Below are 21,005 nucleotides of genomic sequence, written 5' to 3'. Positions count from 1 at the left end.
GCGGTCTAACGTGGCAGACGTACGGCCACAATGCTGAACTGTATGAGAAGCAGAAATCTTCAATAAACTTTTCCTGTAAATAAGCTGCAACGGAGTGAGGTCTCTTGTGAGCTGGGACCAGTCCTGGGTGGCCGTGACAGCAGATAACAAGGCTTCTCAGACTATGCCACTGGAATAAGCACACTCATCCTGCAGCCTTTTCTAGAACATGCCAGCTTATTTGTCTAGAGAGTACATCACTACCACCATTTTGCAACACATGCTATTTGGGTCCTTTGTCAGAATTTGTTCAGTATGATGGGTTGAGATCAAGAGGAAGACCGTAACATTCACCATGGAGATGTTCCAACTTCATCACTGCAGAAAAAATATGAGAATGAGGGATTCTGTTGGAGAACATATTAGCTTTCCTCCAGACTTCCCCAGGAGTCTTGCTTAGGGCTTTAACAGCCCCCTATCTTTTGAGATGCCCCCATGCTACTGTTTTACAAGAGGGTATTGTTTGACACACACACACCCCACTTTTATTCAAGGTCTCCCCATACGTAAAGTTTAAATACATTTTTTTTCATGCAACTATGAAACTCATTCCCACCAAAGACAGTGGTGAACATCAACCTGGGTGGCATTAAAAGAATAACAGACAAATTCATGGAGGAGAAGGTTATCGATGGAGGCTAGCCCTGGGGCTATGCTGTGCCTCAACCCTGGAGGCAGTAATTCTTCTGAATTGCAACCGCTGGAAACAACAGGAGGGGGGCGTGTTCTTCTGCATGGATCTTTCTTGTGGATTTTCTTTGGACAGCTGGTTGGCCATTGTGAGAACAAGATACTTGGCCTATTCCAGCAGACTCCTTTTACATTCTTATGTTTTAATGAAACTAGTTTCTCAATAAAAATGCATTCGTTTTCAGTTGTGTGGGGGCTATGTGAAAAAAGCAAACATTCAGTCACCATTGATTCTAAGGGGAAATGTGTGCACATAACCTATGTAAAGAACGTCTGCTGTCAAATTATCAAGTTTTAAGGAGACATTGGCATAAACTTTTACAGGCTGGATATTATTCTGATGAGTTGTAGTTCTGCCAGGTTCTAAGAGGTTTACATTTATGCCTTAAACAGCACAGCTTTTATTTGCCCAGATGACAAGGAAAAGTTCCCTGCTAGGATTGCCCTATTTTCTTCCAGTTCACTGCAGATCTTCTCCACACTGGTGTCCCCGGCTGCAGATGTTGCTTACGGTTCTTTCACTAGATTAATTTCAGTAAGTTTGTTGTAGCAATTATCTTCAGACGATAAAAGGCCAAAGTTAAGATCTTGAAATATATTTGGAAAGCAGCAAAAACATACACCACTCTGACAGAAAAAACTCTGCAATACAATAGATAATACTTATCATCAGAAAGCAGGCGCCTGAGCAGGCAGTCAGCTTCTGCATGTGATAATGTGATCACACTGAGACGACTGATGGGAGGATGTTGTTGTGCTGAAGGATAATTTCTGTAATAACGTTGGTTTTCTGTTAAAACATTTCTCCCAGATGAATAGTCCTTTGATACTGCTAAAGGGGCTTTCTTGGATCTGGGCTTTGCAATTAAAACAAAATTAGCTCGTGTGCTTAACCAGACAAAGTGGAATCTAAAACAGAAATAAAATTCAAAGAAATGGGGGGAAAGCTGCTGGCCAATATTCTTACCCTGACGTGTAGATTATTTACACTGTGTTGCAAGCAAGATCTCTCAGAGGAATGGATGCAAGCAGATAACTTGCAGAGAGGGACTATGTGCCATCATTTCCACAGGCAGAAGATAGTAACAGGACTTGGCCTCTCAGTCAGACTGTCTGCCTACTAAGAGGGAAACTACACATTATGTCAGCTTTGTAGCTAGGGCGTTAAGTGCAGCACCCTAGGGTGCTGTTCCAGATCAAGGGACCCAGGACCTCAATCTGTGTTTGTTTGTTTGTTTGTTTGTTTGTTTGTTTGTTTGTTTGTTTTCTAAGCCCCTGCACTTAATGGCATAGCTACATAGCTAACATAAGAATTTCACTCTTAATAACATCACAGTCCACAGCAAATTCTAGAACTCCCTTTTCATCCCTCTTCAATGTTGCTAGAAAAGCTCCAGTCAGAACTTTCAGCACAGCACTAAAATTCAGCTGGCATTTCTGAGATAGTAACATTAGCAAACGGGCAGGCTGATGGCGCAATCTTGACAGACTGGGTAATGTGTTCACAATCCTGTGTACTCCCACCAACAAAACTGAAAGCGAAGCAATACAATGAGGAAAAAGAACTAATGTATCACACACACACACACACAAACACACACAGGAGTTTCTAACAATTCCACCCACCAATCACCATGTCATTAGCCAAGCAAGGAAGGCACTAATCAATACTTGTCAACAGTGGGGATGATATGACATCATCACAAAATCTAGCCTATGCCCCACCCCACATACAATTGATCAGCTTTAGCTGGCAGGAAGAGACGTGCTTGCATTGTGATATTCCATTTGGCAGGCTCTGCTGCAAATGGCCATTTGTGTATGGGCACTTCTGCACATTGTGGGGTGTTTATGGGAGAGGCCTGGAGGGTCTTCAGCAGTCCCACTCCCTCTTACCAGAAATACATGCCTGGTCCTAATTCCAGTGATACTTCTTGGTCCTGAGGTAGGGTAGGTAGTTAACCCAGACAGTTAAGCCCAGTCAAAGGTGACTATGGAGTGTGGCGCTCATCTCGCTTCAGGCTGAGGGAGCCGGCGTTTGTTCACAGACAGCTTTCCAGGTCATGTGGCCAGCCTGACTAAACCACTTCTGGCGCAACAGAACACCATGACGGAAGCCGGAGCACATGCAAACACCCCATCATGCAAATTCAAACCACCAACCTTCCGGCTCAGTGGTTTAGACCACCTGTGTCCCTACTGAGGTAGAGAAACTGCAAGGGATCTGGGAAAGTAAGCACTACTCATCAAATCTCCTTCTTTTATCTGTTTGATTGATGGACATTTTTTGATGGTCTGAAGTTCCCAATCAGGTGCCAGTTGCTAACTTCTAATTTGGGCGGCACAGAGTCTTGTGACAAGAGATACACTGTGGGCTCTTCCTGGGTGCATACCTGTGCATTGGAGGGCATGTGTAATGGGGGGCACCATTGTGGAATCCCTGACATTGCTCTGTAACAGCTGTTGCCACCTTCAGGCATCATGGGTGAGCAACGTTATGATTAGTGGGCGGTAGGAGATTTGCCAGGAAGCCTATCAATGCTGCTACATCATCCGTTGCTTCTATTGATGTTACTTGCTTTCATTTTTACTGTTGGGAATGCATAGGGTCACAGTTGAACAATGTGTAGCGGCCTATCCATCCAAATACCAGGTTTAAGGCTTTAAGGCAGGGTCAGGGATTCCAGCTCTCATCTTCTCTGGCCATTGACCATGCTAGCTCAGACTGGTCAAGTTGTAATCCAGTGGAGGACCACATCTGGAGGGCCACAGGTTCCCCTTCCCTGCTGCAATGAGCATGCTCTGAATCAGGAATGATCAATGAGGTTCCCTCCAGATATTGTTGGCCAACAAGTCCCATTGTTCCAGACCATGTACATCTGAAGGGCACCATGTTGGCTGTCCCTGCTCTATATAATGGCTGCATGTATCTGTTGGCCAGGTGGCTGCTTTGCAAAAGGATGAGCTCCTGGTTTTCCATGAGATTGAAGGATGTTCATTTCTATCAATGTGAAAAGAAGCAGCTTCAATCGGATGTTTTGGAATTCAAGATGTCTGACACAAAAAGTTGATAATTATGCTAATTAGCACCAAGTAATTTGTTTTGCAGTCACACCAACAAACGCTGGAAGAATAGGAAGGACAGCACATTTGTCTAGATAAAGAGGGCTTATTTATGAGTTTTCGTCCTCAAGATAAAAGCATGTCATTAAAGCTGTACATCATATTATAGTATTGTCTGGTGTCTTGTAGCAAGTAAACGGTTCGGCGAATATAATCAAGAGGGTTCCTTGTGCAGATAAGATGTTTTTGTGACCAGAAAACAGATATGGGTATAAGTGAATGGTTTGTTATTAGGGTTTATCTTCTTTGATAAAATGTGTTTCTGGCATATTTGTAATTACAGGCTATTTAATAATAACTTGGAGGTGCTGTGTTATTTTCAGACCAAAAAAAAAAAGTATGTTCTCCTAATGAACTTCCATTTGTTAATAAATCAAGGGCCTGTGTTTTTACAACTCCAGAATGCAGATGTCAACAGAACTGAGTAACCCAGTGAGGTGGAGCTGCAGCAACAGCTTCCTGGCAGGCAAGTCACTGCCACTTAATATGAGGGACCCACACAGCCCTGACTTCACCCCTCTCAGTAGGTGACAACCAAGCTGAGAGGTGACACATACAGCTCTGCCCTTCTGGGCAAGTCACCAGGCTAAAGTGTTCTGTAGATACAATTGTAGTCATGTTGAGAGTGCCATTCATTGGGATGATTCAGATACATGCCTTTTCTGCATCTCCTTTGTGGGAAAGTTGACTGATCAGACAGGGCTCTGTGTCTCTGCAGCAACTGGAACACAGTTCCAGAGCAAATGTTGCTCTGCAGCAACATGCAGCAACTGGAACACAAAATGCGGCACTGGAACCATTGGCGAAAATAGTATCAGAACCACCACAGGAAATGGAATCATAAGAAGGACCACAAAGCCTTGGATCCAACAATGAAGGAGCAGAAGGCAGCACATCCTTAGCCCAGGTGCAACCTCCTACAGAAATGCCTCTTCAGAGGCTCAGAAAGACCTAGCAGACAGTGTGGATGGTGTCTTAGGCTGGAAGGTGGAAATGACCCAAAATTGGGTAGATGCAGGGGCGTACAAAGTGGGGGGCGGAGGGGGCGGGCCGCCCCAGGTGCCACTCTGGGGGTGGTGACAAGATGGCCCCTGCTTCCCAGCTGAAGAGCGGCCGAGGGCGCACACAGTCAGTATGGGCACTGCTTGCGCGGTGTCTGTACGGGCTGCCGCTCTCGCGCACTTTCCATAAGGTTGTCCGTATGGGCTGCTTCTCACACGGCAACTGTATGGACTGCCGCATGTGCACACTTTGTACAGGATGCCGTACATGTGCAGTCCATATGCACACTCCGTACGGACATCACACGTACACCACCGGGCGGTTCACCCCACCCATCAGCGTCCCGCTGACTTCCTTTCATAATTCCACTTTTGGCATTGGTGGAGAACAATTCACCCTCCATTCTGAGTGGGCATGTGGAATGTCAGCCACATGCTCTAGCTACTGACATGGTTAACTCATTGCGCAAAATGTTCTGAAACTTGCTGGCTGCTAAGAAGGGCGACGTCGTGACAGTTTCACCTCCTTATCACGGAAAGCTTACAATGAGCTAAGCAGTTATGATTCCATTGCAAAGATACTTTAGATCTAAGACGAAACGGGAACCACATGTTGACAGCTCATCCTAGAAATACAGTAATAGCATTCGTTTTATATTGGGCGATAATTAATCCCTCAAGAAGCCTGTCTCCCAAAGCATTCAAGGGAAGTGTCATTGAGACTTAAACTTATATTCCATGACTCGGCAAAACCTTATGCATTTTAATTTCTTCTACAGGCACAAGGGATTGCATAGAGGGGATACTTGGCATGTCAGAAACTGGGCCAGAATGGCCAATGGCCTGCAGTCATTCAGAATTTGGAGGAATAGTTACCACAACTTCCATCCAGGCTGAAAGCCTCTTCCTTCCAAAACTACACAAAAGAATTGTCTTCATAGCTCTGACCAATCATCATGGTTTCAATGGTTGTAAAACGTATGGATCGTGACAGCACCAGACCTTGCAACTGAGTTAGTTACAGCTCAGATTCTGGGATCTGCAGTTCCTAAATGTGGAGTCCTGAAGTAAAATATTTAAAGCAGTAAGATCTGCAAGATCCATCAACAGAAATTTCCCTTTCTGCTTATAATGACCATAAGCAACAGGTATGTTGCATGCTATATATATATAGAGAGAGAGAGAGAGAGACTGCCTTTGGATTTCACCTAACACATACCATGAAAAGATGCACATAGGCTGGATTATTGCATTTTTAAAATAATAATAATAATCACCCGTTTCCTAGAAACTATACTTTGCTGGACCTGTCCTTGTCCCTGGCAGAAGTATAATGCCTTTAATAATCTCCTATTCCCTAAGTGATGTGTTTGCATCAAAACGACTGATATTAAAAGAGTGAGAAGATTATTTTTTAAAACCTCCTTATTTTTATTTTGTTCTTTTGGTGCCACCTAGAGGCTTCAACACAATACTCATGTGTTTTGGAAAGAATGTGCCTTATTTTCTCCACCAAAGTTTCCTTAAAGGACAACCATAGGTTACTGTTATTTAGCATACTATTCCCTCAGCAATATGTCCTCTCAGGGCAGACTCGATACATTTTTCTGCCTGAGGCAAAGGACAAGATGATGCCTTATGCTCCCGGCCCCCGGCCCCCATTTCAGAAGCCGACCAGACTGGTAGATGAATATTACTTTGACACTGAAGATGAGAAAATGGTCTCTCCTGAGACAGCGGACTAATTTACAAGATGCAAGAGCCCTGTTTTGTATACACAGCTCTGTTCTCCAATACCTCATTGCTGGTCCTCAGCATCAGCTTCCTGAGGCAATCACCTCATTATGTCTAATGATAGGCCTGGCACTGCATTTTTCCTCTCCCCCTACATCATACATGGATAGTTTATATTATGGGCTGCCAACGCAGCACCCACAGTTGCTAGTGCCTCTTATGGCACCCATGAAAAGTCTCAATAAATATCTCTTTAAAGTTCCAAAATTTAAGAGGCTGTTCTTCCTGCTCAGTTCCTGTTTGCACTAGCTTGGCCTCTCCTACCATGAACACATTTCCTTAAACATCCGACACATTTCACGGCATGCCAAGAACTGACACACACCTTCTCTTCTGTTCTGCAAAGAGGTGCAGAGCTTTTCTCTGTGCCTTTTCCCCATTGATAGGGGACTGATCCCCACTCCCCCACCAGGCATAACTTGACCTTTTATGGTTCTGTCTCTTTTTCTGCTCTTTTCAGTATGGTAGCTATTTTGCATTATGCCATGCTCCCATGGCAGCCATTTTGTGACTGGTGGTGTTATGTACTGAGTTGAATAGGATCCAAAAGGCATCAGTCTGATTGGTCCTAGAACTGTGGCATCTGAATATAGACTGCATTTTTAATCAAGACTTATATTGGCTTATATCTTGATCAGGTTCCTAAATTAAATGGGCTTAGATTTTCAAAATGTTTCATGCCAGGCAGAAAAAACCTTGGCAAGAGGTTTTCTCCTAAGACAAGAGGGCCCCATTGATTTATGGTAGAAAAAACAATTCTCAAAGTCATAAAAAGGGAGAATTACATATGCTGCCCCAAGGCTGAAAAAACACTATTAAGAATGGGTAAATAAGTAAAATGATACCAATGGGCCTCACGTTAAACCTTGAGCTGAATTCTCTAAGGCCAGAAGCAAATGGGAAAAACATTTAGCTGACAGAAAAAAGAGAACATTTTTAGGAAATCTTCTAAAGCTGTTTCTTTCTCAAACTGAGAGAGTTAAAAAGGGCAATAAAATGTTGGGGAAAGGCAACTGGCTTGGCTGGAGAAGAAGCTTCTTTCTACTTTATTTTTAGGCTGGAAAGGGGGGTGAAAGGAGGAGTGTAAACTAAAGAGGCTTCTTTTAAAAGCTGTTTTTTACTGAGTTCCTTCCTTTTTACTTTGAGAAGCTTTATTCTTTTAAGAGGCTACCTATGATAATGTATGAAATATATTAGCTTAAATATATTGGCTTAAATGTAATTATGCAAAGGATTTAAGGAATGCTAGATTCTTATTTCATATGGTTGTAAGAGTTGTATTTATCCTGAAATTAAGTCAGCCACCAGCCTAGCCCCCCTGCCAGACAGAAGACGCCATCCAAGCACTCTTGATATATAGTTGTCAGGCATTTGTTTAGAAACCTTAAATGAAGGAAATCTTTCAATGTTGATGTGAACTCAAGATCCTTGACATCTGTTGAACATAAAAATGTAAGATTAAACATTTGTTTTAGAAGGCAATAGGGCAAGAGGTGAGCTGGTAATTAAGATTCCATGTAAGATATATTATTACTTATATGTCATATATATAGCTCTTTGTCTCCCTTATAAGGGCAAGGAAATGGGTGTATCTTTTGTGGGTGTATCTTTTGTGATTGGTTCTACCAAACAGCCAATAGGAATTCCAACCAGGCTGATTGGACAGAGGCAGCCACAGGAGGAGCAAAGGGGGCTGGATTAAGGGAATATAAGTGCTGGCCAGAATGGCAGGAGGCCAGGCCAGAGCTTGGTAACCATATACCACTGTGCCTCTCATTTATTTGTCTGACAAATAAATTAATATTTTAATTTCTCTATTGCTGCGTTGAATATTTCATTCCAGCTAAGCGTTAACCACAAGCAGAGGTGCTACATTTTATGGTGCCCTGTGACTCGGATAAGTGGTCTGCTGGAACGCAGCCCCTTCGCCCTACTGGGCAGGGTACAAGAGAGAGGACAACTGCTTACCCAAAGCGCGCACTGGTAAATTTTTCCAGGGGGAACGCAGAAGACTCGTCTGTCTGATACCCTGCTCACTGGCGGCGACGGAACCGGGGGAAACAGGGAATCAACCAAGGGTAAGTGCACAAAGGGATTTTTGGCCCTCCAATTAATTAGGAGGAAGAGAAGTCTTGATCAAACTTCTGTGTCTCAGTAAGGGGAAACTGAGTATGCTAGGTGGTTGGGTACATCAGATGGTGGTCTGGTGGAGGAAAAGGGAAAATTGGGAGGTAGAGTGTGGTGAAGTATCCAGCGCATTGTATGTGTGAGAAAGTACAGAGCAATCTGTAGCTGACCTGAGTGTGGAGTGGGCAGTACTTCGGTTCCTAGTAAGGCGACTTCACTAGGCAAGGAAACCCACAAAGCGTGTCTGTGAGTGACTGAGTGGATACTTCACAGGGCCATACAATGGGAGTTGGGGGTTCAAAGGGGGAAAATACACCTCTTGAGTGTATGTTAAATAATTTTAAGAAAGCCTTCTCAGGGGCATATGGAGTCAAAATGACGCCAGAGCGCTTGAGAACGTTATGTGAACTAGAATGGCCAAAACAAAATACTGAATGGCCATCTCAGGGAACCTTTGATATAAATTTAGTAAGCAAACTTTGGTCTGATATCGCCAAAGAAACTGGAGGGTGCCCAGAACAATTTCCATATATAGATTCCTGGCTGAGCACATTAAATAAAAATCCTCCATGGATAAGGGAATGCAAAGTCCAACGATGCAAATTATTGGCTGTAAAAGCTGAAGCTAGGAAAGGAATCTTGCCAAATAAACTTAAACCCATTTTTGAGGGACCAGAGGAAGAGGTGCTTCCACCTCCCCCCTATGCTCCACATCGAAGGGAGCCTAATCCAAACACTCCACCAGTTGTAACCCCGAGGCAAGAAAGTGGAATGAATAATGGGGGTGGAGTCACAGAGCTTGATTCCTTGATAGATTATGATAAATATCTTCAGGAGGCATTGGAGTCCTATAATAAAGCCCAAGCAGAAGTGGTTATTCCACCTGTGACTCCTAATAGACCTCCATCTACAGTCTCCCTTAGTGGAACAACTGATTGCCCACCCCAAACCCCTGTACATCCAAGTCCCAGAGAAATATTACAGAAGTTACAGGGAGACCTTGATCGGTCAGCAAGCAATACAGCCAGGCGTATAAAGCTGCTAAAAGAACGCCTTGGAACAGATACCATCCCTTATGATTTGAGGCCCCTAGAGCAAAGTGAAGAGAAAGGTCACGTAGTAGCCCCTCTTAGAAGAGTATTTGATGCACTTGAGGAGCCTGCGCTGGTTAACGGGCAACCCGGACCACGGCCACCTCGAACTTCGACCCTGCAGTACATTCCATTCACAACTACAGATCTGATGAATTGGAAAACACACACCCCATCTTTTGCAGAAAAACCTCAGGCTATGATGGACTTGGTGACTTCAATAGTAAATACTCATAGCCCTACTTGGACAGATTGTCGCCAGCTCCTAAATACTCTTTTCACCACTGAGGAAAGGAGAGACATAATTGAAAAGGCACAGATATATTTGCGTGAGCAGGCCAGAGTGGGAAATATTTTTAATATTGACCGTCATCTCCAAGACAACTTTCCCTTGGAAGATCCTAATTGGGATCCAAACAATGCAATTCACCTGACCAGACTTACCACCTACCGCCAGACGCTTGTGCAAGGTATCCGCAGGGCATGTCAGAAGCCCACTAATATGTCTAAAGTTTCAGAAGTAGAACAGAAACCAAATGAGAGTCCGGGAGACTTTTTAGAGAGGCTGCAGGAAGCCTATCGTATATGGACTCCTTTTGACCCTGAAGCCCCTGAAAACAGCAGAATGATTACGGCTACATTTGTGGCCCAGTGTGCTTCTGACATTCGTAAGAAAATTCAGAAATCAGAAGGATGGGAAGGGATGCTGATGAGCCAAATTATGGCCATTGCACGCCGAGTTTATCGGAATAGGGATGAGGCTGAGAAACAAGAGAAGAAGAAGTGGCAGAAGGAAAAGATGGTGATGCTAGCCACAGCAGTGAAGCAAGACCACCGCCCCTTAAATGGAGGGCGAGGGCGAGGAAGGAATCCACCATTGGGAAGGAATCAATGTGCAAATTGCAAGAAGGAGGGTCACTGGAAGCGGGAGTGTCCTGAACCCTTGAGGTTGGAAGAAGTACGCCCAGGCCCAGGCCCAGGCCCAGGCCCAGGCTCCGGCCCAAGAAACCAGGGACGGGGACGGGGAATGATCCGAGATGGAAGATATCAGAGACCAGGACAGGGACGGAGTAGAGACAATTTTATTGGACTGGCAGAAGAGGATTTTACTCAAGACTAGGAACGACCGGACTCCATAAAGTTAGGCTTCCAGGAGCCCACGGTCACGATTCAATTAGGGAGCCATTTAATAGACTTTATGATTGATACTGGGGCTGAATACTCAGTACTCCCAGAACTATTGCAGAAAAAGGCATCCAAAAGTGTAGTCATTAAAAGTGCCACTGGACAGTCAGCTAAGAGGTCTTTCCTCCAACCTTTGGAATGCCAGATTGGGGGACATCGTTTAACCCATCAGTTTTTGTATATACCTGAGTGTCCAATACCTCTCTTAGGCAGAGATATGCTGTCCAAATTGCAGGCCCAAATCACCTTCACTCCTCGAGGTCCAGAAATGAAACTGCCATCAAAAGCAGCAGGAATAATTACCCTCTCAGTACCTAAGGAACAATCATGGCGCCTAATGTCAGCCTTGCAAGTCCAACCCACATTGGATACAGAATTAAACAAGCTCCTCCGAACTCTACAGGTGCCACCAGGAGTATGGGCCGAAAATAGCCCACCAGGAATGGCTAAGAATATAGCTCCAATTGTAGTAACCCTAAAACCTATGGCTACCCCTGTATCTGTAAAGCAATATCCCTTACCCCGGCGAGCAGCAGAGGGCATCCAGAAACATTTGGACCGCCTATTAAAATATGGTCTGCTTAAGCCTTGCCAATCAGAATGGAACACACCCCTTTTGCCTGTTCGAAAACCTGGGACAGATGAATACAGGCCAGTGCAGGACTTGAGGCTCGTAAACCAGGCTATCGAGACCTTGCACCCAAATGTACCAAACCCATATACCTTGCTGAGTTTGATCCCACCAGAAGCAACATTTTTTACTGTATTGGACTTGAAAGATGCATTCTTCTGTTGCCGGCTGGCACCACAGAGCCAACCTATATTTGCCTTCCAGTGGGAAGACCCTTTAACAGGAACAAAAGGCCAGCTAACCTGGACAAGATTGCCCCAAGGATTCAAAAATTCCCCAACTTTATTTGGCACTGCCTTGGCGAGGGATCTAACAAGTTACCCCTCAATACCGGGAGAAAAGGTGGTTCTGCAATATGTAGATGACCTTATATTAGCGGCAAAAGATTTTGATACCTGTAAAGAAGGGACAGAGGAACTGCTCCACTTGCTCTGGGAAGCTGGCTACCGAGTTTCCCAGAAAAAGGCACAGTTATGTTTAGAAAAGGTCAAATATTTGGGCTTTGACATCTCACACCAACAACGAGCATTGAGACCAGAGAGGAAAGAAGCTATTTGCCTTATCAAGGAACCTACCACAAGAAAACAACTTAGAGGATTCCTGGGAACAGCAGGGTTTTGTAGACTATGGATACCTGATTTCAGCAGTCTGGCCAAGCCCTTACATGAAAGCACTCGAGGTGCAGAAAAGGACCCATTCGTATGGGGACCTGAGCAGAAACAAGCCTTTTTAGTTATCAAACAACGACTTATGGAGGCACCAGCCCTTGGATTGCCTAATTCGGAAAAACCCTTTCAGCTGTATGTACATGAACAGAATGGGATTGCAGCGGCAGTCCTGACCCAGAGACTAGGAAGTTGGAACCGTCCAGTAGCTTATTTGTCTAAACAATTGGACTCAGTAGCAAAAGGATGGCCTCCATGCCTAAGGGCAGTAGCGGCCACTGCAAGCCTTGTCAAAGAAGCTGATAAATTTACCTTTGGCCAGACGATGTATGTGAATGTACCTCATGCTGTTCTGACACTCATGGAATATAAGGGTAGTTATTGGCTAACGAACCCAAGGATGGCTAGATACCAAGGCCTATTGTGTGAAAATCCCAGGATTCATCTACGAGTAGTGAATATACTCAATCCAGCGACTTTGCTGCCCCTACCAGAGGTAGATGATGAAGAATCACATGATTGTCTCCAAATAATGGATGAAGTTTATTCCAGTAGACCTGATCTGAAAGATGAGCCATTGAAAAATCCAGATGTTGTATATTATACGGATGGTAGCAGTTACCTGCATGAAGGTGCCAGACGAGCAGGATATGCTGTGGTCACCAATGAGGAAGTTGTGGAAGCTGAAGCTTTGCCTGCTGGCACCTCAGCACAAAAAGCTGAACTTATAGGCTTAACTAGAGCTCTGCAGTTGGCAGCTGGATGTAAGGCAAACATCTATACTGATTCTAAATATGCCTTCTTAACCCTGCATGCACATGGAGCTCTATGGAAAGAAAGAGGTCTAATCGGAGCCCACGGGAAGGCCTTGAAATATGGACCTGAAGTAGAAATCCTGTTAGAAGCAGTATGGGCTCCAGAACAGATTGCTGTAATGCACTGCAAAGGTCATGGACGAGGAAGGGATCCAATAACCAGAGGAAATCATGCTGCTGACAAAGCAGCCCGAGAGGCAGCCCAAAAGCCTGTGGGAGGATTTATAGCAGCCCTCATACCAGAGGTAGTTCCAGAAGAAGTTAAACCTCACTATACCCCAGAAGAGAGGAAGTGGGCTGAACAGGAAGGAGCGGTTGTGAAGGACGGTTGGATGATCCTGCCGGACAATAGGATTTATGTACCTCATCATCTAGCAGGCACAATTGTAAGAAATTATCATGAATCTACTCACCTTGGCGGTACTGCAACCAGAGAGAGTCTCAGTCGGAAGTTGTATATTATTAACCTATCACAATTAGCAACTTGCATTTCACAGAAATGTGTTCTTTGTGCTAAAAACAATCCCAGGCAGGGACCAGTACAACCTCCTGGAATTCAGCATGTGGGATACGTCCCCATGGAAAGCCTAATTGTGGACTTCACAGAGCTGGTCCCTTCTAAGGGATTCAAGTATCTCCTTGTGTTTGTAGATACTCTTACCGGATGGGTTGAAGCTTTTCCCACCCGAACTGAAAAAGCACGAGAGGTAACTAAGAGACTCCTCACTGAATTGATCCCAAGGTTTGGATTACCTAGATGCATTGGAAGTGATAATGGGCCAGCGTTCATTGATCAAGTAGTACAAGATGTATGTCGAGTCCTACAAGTAAAATGGAGACTGCATGCAGCATATAGGCCTCAGAGTTCAGGGAAAACTGAAAGAATGAATCGGACTCTGAAAACCCAATTGGCAAAATTAACCCAGGAAACGGGATTGGGATGGGTAGATGTGTTACCCATAACACTGTTTCGTGTTCGGTGTGCACCCACAAAAAGACTTAAGTTGTCACCTTTTGAGCTCCTGTATGGGAGACCGCCCTCCTTTGTTCAGGATATTCCAGCTGATCTTAAACAAATAGGAGACTATGCGACACAGGGACAAGTGCAATCTCTCTCCCGTGTTTTTGTTTCTCTTAACAGGTGGGCCCTCGAACGCACGCCGTGCAGCATTGCTGAGCCGATTCATCAGTTCCAGGCTGGCGATAGCGTATGGGTGAAAGAGTGGAAACGCGATCCACTTGCACCTAAATGGCGTGGACCTTACACCGTCTTGCTCTCTACTCCAACAGCGGTGAAGGTAGCTGAGGTGACCCCCTGGATTCATCACTCTCGTTTGAAGAAGTCCGAAGGCAGTTGGACATGCAAAGGTGACCCCTCTAATCCTTTAAAACTAACTCTCTCCAAAAACCCCTGTATCTAGCCCTACCGGGAACGGGCTAGGTCACGGGCAACATTTGACGACCGGCCTGCTGCAGCCACTACCTGGAAGCTGGCTGACCTGCGCACGCCTGAAGCTTGAGGAGCGTCTAAACCAGCGATTGTGAACGGGAAGATTCTCTTATACAATCGATTGACTGCCCCCTTGTGGAACAATTATAAGTGATATTACTCATTGGGGATCCTCGGGATATATGTTTTGGTCTTGGTGGTTCCCCATTTCTGTCATTGGGGGAATTATATTGGGGCTAATAATTATTTGCTATCACAATAAGGTAATCTTTTGTGGAAGGAATGCATATGCTAGACATCAACATGATTTCATTATTAATCCTGATCCCTTGGGAAGGGGAAGGGTCCATGAATCTGACCAAATTTGCTAAATATGGATTCCGCCATGACCACAATATGTGGGTAGGCTTAGCTGAGATGGTAGCCAATGTTGCAAATAGGACTAATTGCCTTGTTTGCTCTCTTGGGCCAGATGATTCAGAGGGAGGTATGCCCTTATTACCAATACCATTAAGTGCCATTGGTATGGTAAGCGAAATGCCACACCAAACAGAAGTACAGAATTTCCCCGGATGGAACTCAACTAAACCAATACGAGTTATACCTGTGCAAGGGGAAATCTGTGTGCATAAATCATCAGATGCAGCTGATCCTACCATGATAGGCTCTTCTCATTGCCACTATACTTGGGATTATATTAAGAATAGTCAAACCTGGGCAAACGGTACTACGTATCGAACTCGGAATACCTTGCCCTGTGCACCTCCTTTTATTCATGCATGGAAAGTGGTGTGGAACATAACTGTGACAGAAAAAGGCAATCTAACATACTGCACTGTGAACTCTCTACCCCTTTTGATATTTCGCCTTATGCACTCCACGTACCAAAAACCTCAGACCCGATGGTTGTGGTGGATATGTGGAGAATGGGCATACAAGAAACTCCCTTCCAAATGGAGTGGGACTTGTTTCTTGGGTTGGGTATTACCACCAATGTGGATTATGCCCACTAGTTCGGCCAAGCGTACACGAAGAAACGCTGATATTTCTCATATAGCAGGAGGAAGTACCCAAAGTTGGAGCGGTACTGATGATTGGCCGCCAGAGCGCATTATAGCCTATTATGATCCTGCCTCCTGGAATCCTGGTGAGCTCATACAAGGGGCACGGGATCCTATTTATAATCTAAATAGAATAATTCGATTGCAAGCAGTAGTGGAACTTGTAACCAATGCAACGGCCCAGAGTTTGAGACTTATTGCACAACAGTTGGATGAAAGTAGAGCCGCCATTTTGCAGCTGAAAATGGGAATGGATTATGTACTTGCCAGGCAGGGAGGCTTATGTGGAGTCTTGAACTTGACAGGGAATGCCTGTTGCTTTAACATTTCAGATAATGGTGAGGCAATCCGTGTGTTGGCCACAAAGATGGAGAATATAGCACATGTCCCAGTACAAACATGGGAAGGATGGGATATGGGATGGCTCACCAATTGGTTACCTAATGTCACAGGACTTAAAGGGATACTATTGTCTTGCTTGTTTTTCTTGACAGTAGTGGTAATGGTTTTATGTATGATGCCATGTATCATTTCATGTTTTAGAAGTACAATTAGCAAGATGGTTTCAAATGAAACTCTACCTCATATCATGGCCCTATACAGAGCTTTACCTCAGGAATATGATGAAGGTCAAGCTATCAAGGACACTTGGGATGAAGGTCCTTGAGCTTGAAAGGGGGGAATGTGGCATCTGAATATAGACTGCATTTTTAATCAAGACTTATATTGGCTTATATCTTGATCAGGTTCCTAAATTAAATGGGCTTAGATTTTCAAAATGTTTCATGCCAGGCAGAAAAAACCTTGGCAAGAGGTTTTCTCCTAAGACAAGAGGGCCCCATTGATTTATGGTAGAAAAAACAATTCTCAAAGTCATAAAAAGGGAGAATTACATATGCTGCCCCAAGGCTGAAAAAACACTATTAAGAATGGGTAAATAAGTAAAATGATACCAATGGGCCTCACGTTAAACCTTGAGCTGAATTCTCTAAGGCCAGAAGCAAATGGGAAAAACATTTAGCTGACAGAAAAAAGAGAACATTTTTAGGAAATCTTCTAAAGCTGTTTCTTTCTCAAACTGAGAGAGTTAAAAAGGGCAATAAAATGTTGGGGAAAGGCAACTGGCTTGGCTGGAGAAGAAGCTTCTTTCTACTTTATTTTTAGGCTGGAAAGGGGGGTGAAAGGAGGAGTGTAAACTAAAGAGGCTTCTTTTAAAAGCTGTTTTTTACTGAGTTCCTTCCTTTTTACTTTGAGAAGCTTTATTCTTTTAAGAGGCTACCTATGATAATGTATGAAATATATTAGCTTAAATATATTGGCTTAAATGTAATTATGCAAAGGATTTAAGGAATGCTAGATTCTTATTTCATATGGTTGTAAGAGTTGTATTTATCCTGAAATTAAGTCAGCCACCAGCCTAGCCCCCCTGCCAGACAGAAGACGCCATCCAAGCACTCTTGATATATAGTTGTCAGGCATTTGTTTAGAAACCTTAAATGAAGGAAATCTTTCAATGTTGATGTGAACTCAAGATCCTTGACATCTGTTGAACATAAAAATGTAAGATTAAACATTTGTTTTAGAAGGCAATAGGGCAAGAGGTGAGCTGGTAATTAAGATTCCATGTAAGATATATTATTACTTATATGTCATATATATAGCTCTTTGTCTCCCTTATAAGGGCAAGGAAATGGGTGTATCTTTTGTGGGTGTATCTTTTGTGATTGGTTCTACCAAACAGCCAATAGGAATTCCAACCAGGCTGATTGGACAGAGGCAGCCACAGGAGGAGCAAAGGGGGCTGGATTAAGGGAATATAAGTGCTGGCCAGAATGGCAGGAGGCCAGGCCAGAGCTTGGTAACCATATACCACTGTGCCTCTCATTTATTTGTCTGACAAATAAATTAATATTTTAATTTCTCTATTGCTGCGTTGAATATTTCATTCCAGCTAAGCGTTAACCACAAGCAGAGGTGCTACAGAACAATGGGATTCAAAAGGCAGCAGTCTGATTGGTCCTAGAACAATAGAGTCCAGAATGCAGTAGTCTGATTGGTCCACAGGAGCCACCCAATCCAGCTCCAGGTGGAAGTGAATCCGCAACCTGATTGGCCTACAGGTGAATCCCAGAATTAGCCAATCACGTGAAGCCCATTGTGTAAATAATGTATATAAAGCAGACATTCTGGGGGAACTTCCATTCTTCCTCACCACTATGAGCTGAATAAAGAGCATGAAATCCACTCTTGACTCCGAGTATATTTCAGGTACCCTTGCTACTTTCTCAACATTATTTCATTTATTTATCATCATCATCATCATCATTTGAATTTCTATGCCACCCTTCATCCGAACATCACAGGGCGGTTTAGAATATTAAAACACAAAAATACATAACAAACAAAAACAAGAACCCCACCCCACCCCTCTCTCTCTCTCTTACTTTAAAAGGCCATAGATTGCTCAGTTAGTCAAAGGCCCGGGAGAAGAGGAATGTTTTTGCCTGGTGCCTAAAGATATGTAACACATGTGCCAAGTGAGCCTCCCTGAGGAGAGCATTGCACAAATGTTTAGGGATGTTTTTAATGTTTTAATGTTTCTGGGAGCCATCCAGAGTGGGCGGGGTGTAAATAATAATAATAATAATAATAATAATAATAATAATAATAGGGAGCCATCACAGAAAAGGCCCATTCACATGTTGCCATCATCCAGACCTCTCATGAAGGAGCTACAAGAAGAAGGACCTCTGATGATGATTACAGGGACCCCATTGTTTCATATGGGGAGAGGCAGTTCTTCCAAATCTGCCCACTAGTCCCAAAAGATTGGTATCCCCTGGCTTATGTAAATGGACATTTGAGTTAGAAGACATATTGTACCTTTGGGGTGTGGGTGTGTGTGGGTGTGGGTGTGGGTGTCTCAGCACCTGTATATTGTCCTCAAAGGGAGAATGGCTTAGGACTTATTTTAAGCATCTCAGCAGTGTGCGAATCAGAGACGGCAGAAAAGAAGCAGGTGCTTGGGGGCAAGGAAGCTTCTCAACAGTCTGCCAACATAACAGAGCCAGAGGCTACCTCAGACTCATCAGCATAACTAGCTGACATCTTATCTGCCTCCTGTGACAAGCCAACTATGCCCCATTTCATGCTGTGACTGCCTAAAAGAGCGCAACAGGAAAGTTGCCCAACACGGAGCTCACTAGTCAGACAGAAAATCAGTCTAATAAGAAACAGCCTCCATTAGGAGCAGCTAACTCTGTGTAATAGGCTCCTGGGTGAGGAGGGGAAATGGATGAAACCTCCAGCTGCTGTAATTTACTGTCGCTTCATTGCCTCTGATAAGCAGGCACTGATCAGCACATGGGATGAAGCCCAGCCGATAACAGAATGCCGCCATCTCTTACTCTACTTTAGCACATGTATTATAGCTCAACGATGTATGGAAATTGTGTCAAAGATCTAGCTTGTTCAGGCACTCTTTTGGCACAACTGCACTTCCAAACTTGACTGCAATCTGAGATTTATATCTAGAAACTAGACCCGGCTAAACACCCTCAACCTTGTTCTTTTTCCTGCAGCCACTTGAGGCCATAGGATATCACTGCTGCAAGCTAGTTCTGCCAAGTCTCTCTTCAATGGTCCTACCATGAGAACAGTTGGGGAACTGGATCTGCCCTGTGGGATGAAGTCCTACTTCTCCTAGCCTTCCATGGCCCAACATTGACAGGTGGGCATCATCCGACACCTGACAAGGTTTGAAAGAGATTTCTGTAATCAATGATCAGCAGTTACAGGGAGTCCCTTTGACAATTTGTTTGGAGGAAGCACTTTGAATTAAAACTGCTTTCTCCAGCTGTAGAGGGGGAGGAACAGCTTCTTCCAAAGAGAGAAACTGACACTCTCTCGCTCTCTAAGACACATGGACATTCTAGAGCATCTGTGTCACGAACTTTCCTCCTCGTCCTTATTATTATTAATCTTATTATTATTTATACCCTGCTTATCTGGCTGGGTTTCCTCAGCCACTCTGGGCAACTTACAGCACATACCTGCCCCACTTCTGATGTCAGAAGTACGCCAGGTGAGCATGGTTTGTGAGAAATGGCCTCACAGACCAAACTGGGACCCGTGTGGGCCAGAGGCATGAAGGTCCTGGGAAGGGGGAACCTGGAGCACTGAAAAGGTGTTGGACGACAGAGTTCTGGACACCACAAGGCTAGCCTGCTGCCCTTGAGTGCAGTGGAAGGTAAGAAGAAGACGATGAATACTTCTTTTCTAATTTATACCCCACCCATCTGGACATGTGAAGACAACTGAAGGCAGCCCTGTATAGGGAAGGTTTTTTATGGTTTATGTTTTGTTATGTTTTTATATATGTTGGAAGCCACCCAGAGTGGCTGGGGCATAAATAATTATATTATTATTACTACAGAATAGGACATCCCTATTTTCATTGGAGAAATGTTGGCAGGTATGAGACAAGTAAGGTGAAGCGAGACAAGGCAAAGGAAGCCAGTGAGCCTGTTTGATGAGATGAGTTTTTCAGACTGAGGAGCTGACCTGGTGTGAGCATTTTATAGGTCCTGTGTTAGAAGGTGCTCTTGATCAACAAACAACCTGCCTGGTTTTTCTGAAGAGTCGGAAGTGCTTGTGGTGCAAGAGTTAAGGCAAAGAAGTGTGGCTGTGTGCACATAGCCCACAGCTGATTGGAGAAGCCCTGCGCAGTTCAGTGTTTTGAAAAATCATTAAGGAATAGGTCTTATGATTAATGTCCTTGCTACTTCCACATACTTTTCTTTCAAAAAAAACCACACACATCCAAACAATGCAAAAACTGCTGCCCAGCATACTGGGTGGAAAACAAAGTATAAGTGCTTATTACAAATCTTCAACCTCCTGAAAACAGTGTTCCAGCAAGTACTAATTTCTCTGCTTCAGCAAAGGATTAAATGTCACCATAAATTCTTTCCCCTCTACCTGAAAGGATATGGCTGAAGCTTAGTTAGCTAAAACAGGCCAGCTAAAGGCATAACCAAGATGAGTCCAACCTTGTCTGCAGTGCCCAAGGATACGTCTGGAAAACTGCCGTAACATACAATAACCGGAGTCTCTGCTAAATCCAACTTGTGCAGGATAAAAGACACCTACAAGAATGCTGAATTTTGGCTATTTCGTATTCTATGTTGATCAGTTCCTTTAGCTGGCTGAATGAATCCAGTAACATTTTAATTTGTACTGTACAGATTCCTCTGGTTCAAGCTGGAACTGGGTTTGACCAATCAAGTTTTTTAATCCACCAAAATTGAATGGTATCTTAGAATTTTTCCCCT

Source organism: Podarcis melisellensis (assembly GCF_964234715.1).
Source record: "Podarcis melisellensis genome assembly, chromosome: 3".
Classification (NCBI taxonomy): domain Eukaryota; kingdom Metazoa; phylum Chordata; class Lepidosauria; order Squamata; family Lacertidae; genus Podarcis; species Podarcis melisellensis.
Note: the sequence above shows the minus strand (reverse complement) of the source record.